Below are 13963 nucleotides of genomic sequence, written 5' to 3' on the forward strand. Positions count from 1 at the left end.
CGCGCTTTAGGCTGTTCTCGAGTGCAGGCTAAGAAGGAGACAAGATTTTTGGCTTGAAGCCGAAATACATGAGAACTGCACAGTTTCAAGGCCGAGGGGGCAACTAGCACAGACATAACTGCTAAAGAAAAGTTAGCTCAGGGCCAAGCAAAGCGCGCTCGCCAACAGCACTGCTTACACGCTTACATAACAGCATTCCTTCCCAACGATCCCATCTTGAAAACCGCTCTTAGCTGCCTTAAATGTCGGTCAACAATGCGCTGTCGTCACTGTCGAGTTGTTGTCATCGCCCCGTCAACGTTATCGTGCCGCCACTGATATATAGGCTTGTCTCAAAGATTACCGAGCCAACACGTCAACGACATCATCTGATTGTAGTCATCGTGAAATGCGTTACAGCGGATGCAGAAGTTACAAGTTGCATTATCTATCGTAGTCTCCTCCATCACTGATGGAAATAAAGAAGTTATTATTATTATTATTATTATTATTATTATTATTATTATTATTATTATTATTATTATTATACTAACCACAATTTTTCACTTCTTTTAAACATGTGTATCTATACAAGTGAAATTTCGAATTTTTGTTTAGCCTGTGTTTACATGAAACATGTGGAAACAATTTTATCTAACTGCTTCGCGCAGCACACAGCTTAAGGACAAAAGGATCTAGCATCTTTTCTTTATCTCTATTTTTCTTTATTTTCTCCTTTGTTTAGCTGCGCTTTCTTTGCCTAGTCCCATCACTTTGGGGGTACCGGCCGCAGCTGTCTTGCCGATTATACAACTTGGGCGACTGGATACACATGGCACTGGGTACTTGAAAATTATTTCGACAATCCCGCAGAGTGGGCATAGTACGTGCTGTTGAGCGGGTGCCCGAATAGACAAGCAGAACAAGAGTCATGAATCGAAAAGGTCGGCAACAGAAAGCAGCCGAGTGTGGAGAAAGAAGAGAAAAATATCACTACTACTACTACTACTACTACTACTACTACTAATAATAATAATAATAATAATAATAATAATAATAATATTAATAATAATAATAATAATAATAATAATAATAATAATAATAATGGGACCAGAGAGGGCATGGGCGATAAGCGTTGAGCTACGTAGAAGCGAAGAAGGAGAACTTAAGTGAGGACTGAGGACATTTCTGTAAGCATCAAATAAATCCTTGCGTATCACCAATTCCGACACGTGCGTGCGATTGCACCCCCTCCCCCCCCCCCTTTTTTTTTTGTCTCGTTATCAGGAAGGAGCTTCTCTGACCTTGACTTTCATTTGTTCCTGCTTTTCCTTCTTTTTCGCTATATTTTTCTTTGAGCGGCAATGTTTCGAGGCAGCTGTGTATAGGTACATTCTGCTGCCCCCTCACCCCCCTCTCCCTCCTCCTCTCACTTCTCCTTTTCGAAAAAAAAATGTGTAGAGCTTTCAAGGTAGCAAGCTTTCAAGGTTTCAAGGTATATTCGACCAGTCTAAACTAATTTGGTGCTCCGTTTTTCAAAACGATATCCTCGGCGGCCTGTTATCTTGCGTGACATCGAAACTGAGCGCCACCCACAGACCAAACCCCTAATATTTGGGCCCTTCTGCAGCGATGGCGGACATGCGGTTACACCGCGGATCTTTAAGTCCACAAAGTTCGAACACCGTTTCACAACAAAGAAAAGTTAAACAACTTGCTCACGTTTATTTCCTGTCATGGAGAGTACATTGGTACGAAGAAAACCGTGATATCTTGAACGAAAATTAATTAGTACGGTAATTAATTTAAATGCTAATTGATTTGCTGAACTATCCCCGACTGGGAACCCCCTTCAGCATATCAAGAACTCTAGTACGGGCTCTACATGGGTTTCCAGCGCCTGAATTGATTTTAAGGCATAAAATTCAGCGTATCAAGAATGATAAGTTGGGCTTTGTATGGTTTATGGTAATGTCCAGCATCATGGCACAGAATTTAAAAAAGAATGAAAGTGGACGGGGGGGGGGGGGTAGGGGGATCTTTTTTTCTTCCAACAGACGCCATATCTTTATCATAAAAACCAAACACAGCTCATCGGCGTAATTGCGCTTTTCAAGATGGTTCTGATTACCCAGTGTACGTTAAAAACGAGAAAAATACACGCTTTCTTTCTTAATTACATATCGCGGTTAGATGCTGAAACTAACTACTCTGACTACATGGAGAAAGTAACCGTCCCCTCACGTCTGACATGGTTAAACAACGCTTTCGTTACCATATAAACATACGAATGAAGTTGCGTTAATTACAGCACAGAGGGTTGGTACGTCGTTGCTACGTCCCACATTGTCAGGACATCACGCGGTATATCTCAAGCTCGACTCACGGCTGCCCTTAGTTGTGTGTGACAACTCGAAGTTCTAGATAAAATTAGCGTCAGTTATCTCGAAAGCTGGAGGCAAGAACCAGATTAAACTACTTCCAGAAAGTTACGCATGCCTCCAAGATCATATTATGGATAAATGTATTCCGCAATCACTTCCAAGTTAACTCTAAAAAGTATCGAAGGCAATGGGCAACATAACGCACGCTGTTGCTCGGAAGGACGTGTTTATTGTTTTGAAATCTGTAAAGCTAGCCTTCCTGAGAAGCACAACACAGTCAATGCATTGTTGATTTCATTTAGAAGACACCTTCCCCCCCCCCCCTTCCCCAGCCCTTATCTTTAAATGGAGGAAGCAGGAATCAAGCGGTAACTGCACAACAATCATAGTTTTAACTATACGCCTTATTTCGGACTCTTGTGCTTGGTGCAGTCAGCTTGATCGTGTTCGAAAGGTCGTATGCCAACCGCCCTATTCAAAAGAAGGCGCTTTACCCGGTGACAGCAGCCCAGCATTGGGAATAGCTCGTTCAGGAGACAGACTTCGAAGCTCCTCTGTACGGTTGTGCGATCAATAAGTCCAAACTACTGTCGTCTTCTTGAAAAGAACGGGCTGAAATCAGCTTTTGGGGCGGTTCCCACCGTGGGTGGAGCACGGGGCGGGATCTATCTGCCAGTGCTGTTCTGGTGGCTAGGCCAGGTTTGTTATAACAGAGTGAAAAATATGTTTCCGAATACGTCTCAGGTATATAATTACTGCCACTTCTTTTTCTGTCTTTTGTTTTCCAGACGTATATCATTCAACTGAGGAAAACTCGAAACACAAACCCTTTCCCTTTCCCTTGACTTCTCGCCATCAGTCACCATATCAACCAAGCGCAACCCCTTTTGCAACTGCGCTAGCTAACCACGTTATCTTGCATTTACTTATTTATTTATTCATTCATTGATTTGTTATCTTTCGCGCTTCAGTGCCTCTATCGGCTTGATGCTCAGCCCAGTTGCTGTCCTGCCAGCGTTCATTCCAGCACAGCACAGGTGCCATTCTTGGGATCCCCTTTTGAGGTGGTTTTAATGTTTTCAGCGAGCACGCCATGCGGCCATTTTCGTAGCGCACGGCCACAAGTAGACCGGCTCCCGGAAGAATTCTGCGCGCTCGGCGCTGCGGATAAAGAACTCAGGCAGAAGTAGACCAGCAAGGTTCTTTTGTTTTCCGGCAGACAGAAGGTCAGATGGATGACAACGCACGCAAAGCACGCGCGTCGGAAGCAAACGCGAGGAGGACACCGCGGCATTCTCCTCACGTACTAAATAGAGAGACACTCTCTCACCCCCTTCTCGGTTTCGTTGCTATGGCAACTGTGAAGCTTTCGACGTCTGCTAGCCAAAAGGACACGACTTAGCACTGGTTTCAATAGACAAAGGCTAAGACTCCACGCGCTCGTTGGCGCTTCAAAGAGCCGCCGACGTCCATGCGCGCGTTCAGCAACGGCGAAGGCAATATTTTGCAACACAGCCTCCAAGATTTCTTCGATATGGCAGAGATCTCGGAGGCCATGATTGCCGGTACCGCAGTAAGTTTCGCAACTCATCCTAGGAATATCAGCCGCGAATTCCGCACCGTTTCATGAAGAATAGCGACTACGTATATCGACGGCTTAATACTTAACGACTCGAATGAAAGTCATATGTGTTAAACAATTATTCAAGAGAATTGAATGGATTGCACAAATGTCTATGGCGTCCGCTGCAGCTCGTAGTTCGTACGCGATCGAGTAAAACCGTTCGTTCACAGCGAAACGCTCGTCTCCAGAACTGCTGTGCCAATCCTGTCCGCTTTCTGTCCTTGTCTCGATATTACTCCTCCCTCTCCGCGCCAGTGGCGTCAACAACATTGCTGAATGTGTAGGAGTGGAGTGCAGACTGAAACCCTCTCACCGCGCTGCCCACAGTGCACTAGGCAGTCGTCAAAATGAAATGACGTCAGTTTATGTTCTTTATTCTGTCGCCCCTTCATTGTAGCTTTCCTCTTCATTCTCTCCATTATTTTAAGCTGCTTTGTATCGTCCGCCCGACCGCGGGACGACACAGGTGTCCACCGAAAGTCGGGGCAGTTACGATGCCCGCGGCGTTGCGTTTTATTTTTATTTTGTTTATTTTCTACAACTAAAGGAACAGAGTAATTAGTCGAGCTTGTTGGATTAACGTAGTGGAAGGCTACAGTGCGGGAACAGACGCTGTGTCTGCGTACTCTGTGTGCCTACTGTGTCTCCGCCGGTTCCCGCGCTGTAGCCTTCCACTATACTAAACATAAGTCAAATGGCACTGGCGGCTGTCCGTACTCCACGAAGTGTAGCTGCTAAATACCAATACAGTACCACGCAAAGTCTTCGAGCGACCGTTTTAGAATATACCGTTCGCAATAAGTTTATTACGTACATACGTAACACATACATACATACATACATACATACATACATACACACATACATACATACATACATACATACATACATACATACATACATACATACATACATACATACATACATACATACATACATACATACATACATACATACATACATACATACATACATACATACATACATACATACATACATACATACATACATACATACATACATACATACATACATACATACATACATACATACATACATACATACATACATACATACATACATACATACATACGTTACTATCTGCTTAGTATGCATGGTACACGTCGATCGAACACAGCTATGTACTGCCCACGCCCTAGGAATTCGCGCATCACATTTTTTTTCCTCCCTGCGCCCCGTACAAAGATAAAAGCATTTTTCCTTCGTATGCAGGGTGCCGCCGTCGAGCGCCGCACAAACACACACACACACACCTCCGTTCGTGTGCACGGCACTTCCTCTGGGCGCCGGTATCGATTGGTCCAGAAGTCTCGCCGCGGAAGTGGGGAAAAAAAGGGAAGCGGGGGAAACCGGAAAAGACATCACCGAGCAGTGCCAGAGAAGAAGCGAAAGCCCGAAAGCGGACACGGCGCAGAAGCAACAGACGAAAGTTAGACGCTCGCTAGAACTGATCTGCCAAAGAGAGTGCCTTGCTCTGTTCACAGAGCCGTGTTCCAGACCCGTGGCCGATACGGCAAGCCTCAGGGACAAGAAGCTGAGATCCCGAGGGTGGCACGTGCGGGAAAAGGAAGGAAAAACAGTCCAGACATGAGATAAAGAAAGAAAATAAGAAGACGCTTTATTCAGTGCGTGATGACAGCTGAGCCGAGTAACAACGGCTGTGAGAAGTTTTCCTTCTTTATTTGCGTTCTCCCTCTCTCACTCTCTGATACGCGGCTCCTTCGGCCACTGTCATTGACCACGCTGGCTCTCGGTAACTTCCTACGAGGACAGATAAGAAACGAACGCAACGAATTGGCCTCGTCTCGACAAGCAAGGGGATGAGGCTGGTTACCGTCACTACCGGGGCGAACAGGCTCAGTCAACAGGCCTGTCTAGGAGGCGTTGGCTCAAGGGCGCGCATGCCGACCTGTGTTTACATCTCCCGCGGCATTCGACTCGGCCATGGCTTTCGTTACTCGCGCAGTTAGGGAAAGTAAAGAAAACGAGGTCAGAATCGTCAGAAAAGCACAGTGCCCCGCAATAGGCACCGCGTGGCTTCCGAGATCGCAACGGCGCACCGGGGCGATCTCGGAGGCCACGCACACTGTGAATGTGTTGCGCGGAAATCCGCAAGGCGGAGGTGGTTAAGTGCTAGCTGTCGGTTTAGGCTTCACTACCCTCCTTGAAGGGTTTTGGTTCAGGGATAGTAGAGCAAAAGTAAACATGTCCGCAACAGAGGTTGTAATAGGCGGTGGGAGGTTCGGTGGCAGCAAAGTAGGAAGACCACAAACAACGGAGGAGAGCGAAAACAAATTTCCCAGTCACGGTTCGTACAGTTAATTTCATGCTGGGAATTTTTCGTCTGTAAAAATAAAAAATCGGAAAGGTAAGAGATTGGGCAAAGTAAGAAAAACAGCTTGGTGGCCCCCGTATCAAAGGGCACGCTCAGAGCATCCATCCATCCGTCCAGCAAGAAATGGCATTCATTCAAGCATCTAGTACGAAGCAAGAAAAGAAACCAGCAAGAATTTCTCAAAAGGAAAGCTTCGCATATGAAGGACAATTCGGCCTGGTACGGGCATCGAACACGGGGCTAAACAACGCAAAGGAAATACCTTACATATCACGCGCAACATGGCCTCCTGTTTCAATGTATAACCTGCGCTTTTGTCTGACCACACAACAAATAAGACCCCGATATACCACAGGCATTCAAGGGTACCACAAGGACAGCATTTGCGATTTGTTCCGTTCGTCGATTTCAGTGCTTGAAAGTATAGTCTTCAACATCTAGAGCCATGTTAACATGGCGATTATATTACAATTATCTTCTCTTTCGCGCTTCGTCGGTGGTCCGAGTGGCGCTCTGCCCGCATCATTGACGAAATCGGCTGATCGTCAACGGTGGATGCTAAGAAAGGAATAGAACTGAGCAAGAGACGGCGGAGGGATATCGATTAATTTTGACCATCTGGATTTTACAATGCACGGCACACAAGCGCTCTCTTTTTCGCATTCCCACCTCACACTATAGAATGCGCTCGCCGCGGGCAGGATTCACACCCGCGACCTCGTGCGCGGCAGCAGCACGCCATAGCGGCTAAGCCACCGCGGCGGGTTCTCAATTTCGGAAACCTTAGTGACAAGTATAGCCTAACACCTAACTAGACACATGCCCGGTATCTTGTCGCGTACTAGTTTCATCTTAAACTTGTGCATCAAATATGCTTGTCCAAAGCACTGGTGTTAGCGTGACACCACGGCCGCTGAATAAAAAAAAAAACGCGGCAGTTGTGACACAGAGGATCACAGATACACACAAAGAAGGGGACGGACTGCCATAGCTCAAGTGATAAAGCAACATGCACGTTATGCCGCGATTAAGGTCCGGACACCAGTGACGACAATTTAGTTTTGCTACCACAATTAAGCTTGCCTTGAGACAACGGTACGAACAAAAACACACTGCCGGTTCCATACAAATAAATGACATGCTTCTGGCTTTGCTCACTTCAGAGATGCATTTTTTTATTATTATTTTACTTTCTTGCAGCTATGTCACTGAATAGAGCGCGTCAGTGGACATGTGTTATTCTTTCCTTTTTTTCTTTTTTTTTAGGTCCCAATTTGCAAAGCAGTTGATGCAGGGCTGCTATTTCGGCAGGCTTCGCCATAGATTTCCGTCACAGATAGTAGTGCTGTGCTACCGAATTTTCAGTGTTGCTGTCTCCTTAACTAACGTCAACAGTTATTCACTTGGCCCTCCACTGGCCTAAGATTGGCTGAATACGATACTTTAAACACGTGTTTTTGACATGATGCGGGGGAAAAAAATAATCTCGGAGTGCAAGCCACTAGAAGCATGCCTATTTATAAGGCGCGGTTCTGGGGCAGTGTATTAGTGAGTTGCCTATTATGCTAACAGATCGAGAATAATACAGCTTTCGGGAGCAACGAAGAATATGATTAAACAAGATGTGGTTCCTGCGGTCTCACTCCTCCATCACACGTAAGCTTTCAGCTAATTTGAAATAAACAAGACTTGCTAGTCTAGACTTTATCCTGTTGCTGCCTTCTTTTTACCATTTGTGCTGAGCTTTCAAACTCTAGAAGCCAAAGAAATCACCCATATCGTAATATATATATAAAAATTACAGCACATTAAGATCTTACAAGAACAATCAATATTAACACATACCAAACTCTTGCATTTCGTGCGACCAAATGCACCATGACAAGTATAGAATCAACGAACCTATAGTCAACGTATAGTACTAGAACCTACAGTATAGTCAACGAACCTTCTGGTGTTACCAAGGCTATGTAGTCAAATAGAGCTGACACATGCGCAATTTAAAAAAGTATGAGTGCAACGTGAATTGGCACACACATATAATTCACTTTGCCAGTCATTGATGTCTGTCTGGTGAAAATGTGTGGGATAATTAGCCACACTGTTGTCTTTGTTTGCATGGAACAACAACGTCAACATGATAATCATACCAACTGTGACGTCATCACTATCATCAGGTTGTGCCCACACCTTGTGCATTACAGTAACAGACTACACAGGTGCAGACTTTCACATTGCGAAATCATGATTGGATGTGACGTGTTGAAGATGAGATGTAGCACACCTGTCACACAAAATATTTTTATAGCTAGAACGCCACACTGCCTAACTGATGCAAATCTGTAAGAAGTCACATATTGAAAATTGTTTCTTTGTAACATTAGCAGTTATTAAATGTGAACTATTTTTATCGCTGTCTATGCAAGACCGCTAATGATGAAAATAAACAAAATCGATAAATGAGACAGTTGAACTTAAGAGAGAATTTTAAACACCCATAAATGTTAATAAGAGAGCTTCCTTGTATTACACATGAATTCAAGTGGTTATACATGCGAGATAATTGAAAATGAAGCGATTATTAAATTATACGCTGTATGGAGGTTCACAATAAAAATATTCGGCACGGACATTCAAATTATTGGGCAAATGCGTAATATGTAATCGCCCATAAATAGCTAGCCAACTACTGAATAAAAAGCGAGCAACCATAAATCACCAACTGCATAGACCATATCGAATAGCAACTATGGATAAATCCACTCAGTTTCTCACGCGATACATATCCAATTGACGTCTTTTTTTTTTTTTATCCACACACACTCTGGCATGTTATAAAAACGAAAACAACATCGGAACCAAGGCACATTGCAACACCAGATCAGTAACAACCACCCGACAAGCTTGAATGCGGCTGGACTTACTGCTGAGTCCATGGTTTGCCACACAAGAACTGAAGCGACGAGACCTACTAAGAGCACAGCACAAGTTAAAACCAATAACTTTCTGTGAACGTCTACCGAGTACACTTTACGCTGGTATGCACATTAAATGACGCATAACGAACGCGTATATATCAATGAATGGGTGACACTGCTGAAAAAGTGTAAGGAACTCACCCAGTCAGCCGATGAAGGAGCCTGGTTGTGTGGTAAGCAAAACAAACGAAGAGAAAAACGTTAGGGTCAGTAAGTAGTAGTGCGCGCACAAACTTCATACATTAAAGCAGAAGCGCGGAGCATCAAACGCTTCTGCAAGAGCACGTTAATTCATCATGAAACATGCTAATACAAGTTAAATTAAAAGCAGTGTGTACTAAATCCAACAATAAACGATAAGTAGGAAAATTTACTTTCACAAGTATGATTTTTTTTTTCAATTGATGACTGTGCCGAAAGCAAGCCTCTACATTTTTCTTTTAAAAACGCGACACACATGCGAGCATGCTGTGAAGGCTGCGTTCGCACGAGATTCAGGAAGCTACGTGCGAGCGCGCTTAACAACACTTTGGAAGCGGTGTTACAAGCGTTCAAAATCACGTAAAAGAAAATTCATTGGACTCAACCTGTTACACTGTCACAATCCTTTCGCGATTTCAGGGCACCGTCTACGATAACCACATATTCAATACAACAAACAAGCATCCGGAAGCATCGGCGCACGGCACACAGAGAAAATTACCGCCAGAACAGCTAATCAAGTAGCACGGTGGTGATCGCGAGCACCGTTCAAAGTTAGCGCCGTTACACAACCTGCCAGCGCCCCACTGCTCTCATACATTCATCCTCGGTTGCATCTCCTCGCCGGATTTCGGTCCCATCTCACACGCTCACCACTCAACCCCGTTCACTACAGTAAGCTTGTCCGCAAAACAGAGCGCGGGGAGCGCCTCCAGCCGTACCTTCCCTTCCTTGAAGCCGACGAAGAGCCAAAATAAACCTCGGAAGAAGAAGAAACCACAAGCAAACACCAGGAGCACGCACTTTTCGCTCGCGAAACTAGCCGGAGCACAGCTTACAAGAGCGGCGCCATTTTGGGGAAGCGGCTGCTGCAATGTTTACCATTTTTTCTCTCTTCGCGGTGGTGGCGTCCCCTGCCGGCTGGCATTTGCGAAGAGGCAGTTTCGGTTCCGTTTTTCGGATCTCTCCTGCTGTTTCCTTTGGGGTGTACGATTCCAAGCTTTCGCTTTACGTTTTCAGATATGCTTGGTTTACAAAAATGGCACTCAGTAAAAAAATAACCCCTGCAAGCAAAAATTGTGTGCCTGTATAGGTACTGTAACATATTAATGTACATCGATTTTTCTTTCGTCTTCTTTCTTTTTCGGCCGCTCCTGCTGCTGTATTCGATTATAATACTGAAAACTTTATTTGTGCAGGATTAATGCGTTCTAAAAATTCTAGTGGCGTATTGTCATTTTAACTTTCTCGTTTTTTTCTTTCTTTTTTGTCTCGTTTTTCCTTTATTTTATTTTTATTTTTTCTTGACTGAAAAAAAAGGAATGTGGGACTTACAGGGCCGTCTATCTCAATGTACCGAACACCACTCAGGAAATAAAAAAAGCAAGAAAGAAGATAACAAGACGAAAGTGAGAATAAGCACAAGACGCACTTAAGCTACTGAGACCTGAAGACAGCTGAGGGTCGTAGTAGTTCTTCAAGTCGGTTCTTTCTTATTACTGACGAGCACGAGAACGTGGAAAAAGAAAACCATTTTTTTACGCACCCGTTAGATGACGGAAGCACTATCTTTATATGTATACGGAAAAAGTAACCATCTCATCGTGTGTGACATTGTAAATACTGCTTTTCCTTCACAGAGAATCAAGATTCATTCGTAGACACCACGATGCAACATCGCGTGGCGTTGTTTTGCCGTGTTGACGATGCATTCTGGGTTTTCATGTTGTTTCGGTGTATTCGAAACGGACTTCATGGTAGCTTTTCCTCGTCTGGGGCAACGCAACTGTTGACGTCAAATTAGCGTCGATTTCCTCGAAAGCTGTCGCCAAGAAATCATTAAACCACTTGCCCATGCTACTGTACTCATCTCGCATGATGTTTATGTGTTACGTTATGGCTTCCTACTTCATTTCGGGAAGGTTATAACGCGGTGTGTAATGTAATTTACAAGGGATCTAAAGATGATAACACGAGTCACAAACACACTTAGGTGGTGTCACCACGGGTATCAGTACAGGAAGCGCGTTCTAGTTATTTGGTGCAGTCACCACATCACATTAGAGGGAACCAGACACAACTTTGAATAAACATAAGCAAAGTTCAATCTTCACCCATAAGTTTAATAACTGCCCCTATCTATTTGTTTATTTTTCTTTTTGTGACAGTCACTATCGTTATTTGCGAATGGGGCAAATACCAGTGCACGAGTACGTGTAGTGGTCATGCGAGGTCCACCGTTTTTTTTTTATTTTTCATTGGGATGGAAGAATGGGAGCAGCTTGTCATATAAGCCCATATATCAACTATATGGCTAAATGCATTTATGTTCTTCCTGCAGTATCTTACGCGACGTGTTGAAAATGACCATGAAAGATTTTTAAATTTAATACTAAACGTAACTTTGAAGCCCTACACGGGATACACAACGTTCCAAGAAGTCAGCACAGTTTCGTTGCTGTTTTTGAAGGTTGTGTTCAAATCCACGCCCTAACGACAGCTCTCTCACTGGGTAACATACGTTGATCTTGAAGGCCATGTAATTTAGCTGCACGCGCCAGAAGTGATTGCGGAGCTGGAAAAACGTAGCAGATGTCATCTATTGGATATAGTCTACAAGACCTAACAATTATTATTATAAGCATCGTCTAAAAGTTCACGTCCATGACATATCTTTAGCTCCGCAATCCCATCTGGCGCATGGAGCCATCAAAAGCATAGCCTTGGAGATACGTTACTCAGGCGCAAATATCGCTGGGGCGCGTATTTAGCACCATCCATTAGCGCGCGCGTGTGCGTGCGTGCGAGCACACGTACCGTAACCTTACAGTGTTGATGTTGACCAGCAGAGGCATGTATGAACACAAAGCCCCACCCTCCAACCGTCACCGCCGCTGTCGGCGGAAACTTGTGAGGAAGCGTTTAACATGCTCACAGCCGGTCAGAACCGGATCCTCCCTCTCTGCTCCTCCCGCGTAAGGCCCTCCCCTTTTCCGTCGACACACGCGCGCTTTCCCCACTGTGTGCCGTCTAGTCCCGGCACCGTCATCTAGAGGGTGACACTTGTGTGCCGGGGTGGACCTTGTAACAGCTATCAGCTGAACTTGAATTTGAAGGCACGCTCCACTCTCCACAGCACGTCATAAGATGACAGAGACGGAAGCAGAGGCTCACCGCAGGAGGACTGTTGCCGTCTTTTGCGAGCTGGCATTCGGTATAGAGTTCTGTAATTATAGGTCCATAGATATAACCATGGCGCACATGCCGGTGCGTACAAGAAAACACTCCTTGAATCCAAACCGCAGGCCTTACAGTATGCGTATAAAGCTCTACGTTCTATGTATGGTGTGTCTTCAGCGGAATAATAAGAAAGAGGAAAAGCACGAAAAAATGTCCACCTGAGCGTTAGAAGAACAAACCAGCGGAGAAAGCGAGATAGACACGAGAAAAATGGACGTCACCGACGATACCGATTAAAGTATAAGTTTATATTCATTGTAGGAGCAATATTTTACCTATTAATGGGTGGAATAGTGACACATCTCACAGCACGCAAAATTATTAAATTTCGAAGAATAGCAGTTTAGTGATGTCGATCAATCTATAATACTTCAAAGCAATTGTCCTTATTATTATTAATTGTCCTTCATTGTCCTTATGCATTTCTTTTGTGACACGCGCGATCAATGAAACATCCACGCAATGATCTATCTATCTATCTATCTATCTATCTATCTATCTATCTATCTATCTATCTATCTATCTATCTATCTATCTATCTATCTATCTATCTATCTATCTATCTATCTATCTATCTATCTATCTATCTATCTATCTATCTATTTCTCCATATTTTGCAATCGACCAAATTATTGCAATGTTCAACGTTTAGCAGCAGCAGTGTTCCTTCGGGCTGTTAATAAATAACAACAAAATTTAAAAGCCGCAAACATAGCGGCTTGCACAGTTTCGGATATAACTTGTCCCACCGAGTAAACAAGATCTGTACCGCTAAACCCTGAGCGTTCGAGAAAAACGAGCCTTGGCTCAAAGAACGCCAGCTGTGCCCGTGGCAAGATAACGGAAAAGAAAAACGTGTAATTTCTTCGACGCAACTCGCTTCCTTAATTGGAAAGCTGAGCAAACCAAGCCATACCCATCTGTCGTTACAAACATGAAACATCAGCGGCAGCTGTCTCGAGGGTGTTTCCCGGAAAGGAAACTTTGCTCTCGGCTCGGAACACAGAATTATGCACATTGGCACTGCCTCGAGTCAGAGCTCCGGCGTCGCATGGCTGAGCCGCGCGCTAGGACTTTCGGAATTTGGAAAGCGCAAGCGAACTTTCGCGTTGCGCCGGGCGTCAAGAGAAAATTCATTTGAAACGTCAAGGACCCAATGCCGCTGCGGGTCGACAGCTTTGCAGGGAAGGCTTACAGCATC

At 44.4% G+C, this 13963-nt stretch overlaps 1 protein-coding gene across 10 annotated transcripts in view; it reads right to left on the reverse strand.

Annotated features, from left to right (window-relative positions):
- The window catches only part of LOC135906845 (cytochrome b5 reductase 4), a 441851-nt gene extending 431463 nt beyond the window's left edge, over nt 1–10388 (reverse strand). For 9 of the 10 annotated variants that reach the window (XM_070538514.1, XM_070538511.1, XM_070538518.1 and 6 more), the window contains exons 1-2: nt 10245–10388; nt 9463–9483 (exon numbers count right to left, since the gene is read on the reverse strand). The gene's annotated coding sequence lies outside the window, so the exon portion shown is untranslated. Of the gene's footprint in view, nt 1–9462; nt 9484–9908; nt 10003–10244 lie in introns of those variants that run through there. The other variant, XM_070538508.1, reaches the window with a different exon arrangement.
- Nucleotides 10389–13963: the final 3575 nt, after the last annotated feature.

Source organism: Dermacentor albipictus, chromosome 5 (genome assembly GCF_038994185.2).
Source record: "Dermacentor albipictus isolate Rhodes 1998 colony chromosome 5, USDA_Dalb.pri_finalv2, whole genome shotgun sequence".
Lineage (NCBI taxonomy): Eukaryota > Metazoa > Arthropoda > Arachnida > Ixodida > Ixodidae > Dermacentor > Dermacentor albipictus.